We start from the raw sequence: 707 nt of genomic DNA on the forward strand, positions 1-707 counted from the left end.
AATGATTTTTAAACAATTATCTGTTAAATTAAAATAATTAAAAATTTTTGTGTTTTTCAATATTTGTATTAAAATTATATACTTGAATACAGATATTTTATAATTTGTATTCAAGTATTTGTATTTAATAATGTTATAAATAGTTATATTAATAAATTAAATGTAATTTTTTACATTTCCCTCCTGACGAAAGAGACCATCTTCTCGCGGTTTCCGTCGAGCAACAATATGTACGTATATGTACATGAATAGAAACTTCAATGAAAGTGAAAATAAAAACTGTATGATATTTATCAATAATAAATGTTCAAATATCATTTAAAGTGCCAAGGATAATTTTTTATACTTTTTAAATATTTGAAAGCATACATGTTGGCCAAGAGTGGATTGCTGTATATACACATACACACAAATTTAAATCGTATATTTATAAATTTTGAACATATTAAGATTATGCCACTTTCACACACATTAATCTATTATTCATTCACACAGGTAACAGAAGTCGCACCAGTGCGTGATAGTTTACGAAATATTGTTACAATTTTCTCCATGTGGGCTATATTTATATATCGCATTTGTAAAATGCAGTTAATTGGTGTGACTGAGCAAATAAAGTACGTTGACAGAGTCCCACGCGCAAATCCTGCTTTCTTTTTTTTCGTGGTATATTTTTCCGATATAAGTGGTTAAATTAATTATCAATA

The sequence above is a fragment of the Trachymyrmex cornetzi genome, unplaced genomic scaffold (assembly GCF_001594075.2).
Source record: "Trachymyrmex cornetzi isolate Tcor2-1 unplaced genomic scaffold, Tcor1.1 scaffold759, whole genome shotgun sequence".
Lineage (NCBI taxonomy): Eukaryota > Metazoa > Arthropoda > Insecta > Hymenoptera > Formicidae > Trachymyrmex > Trachymyrmex cornetzi.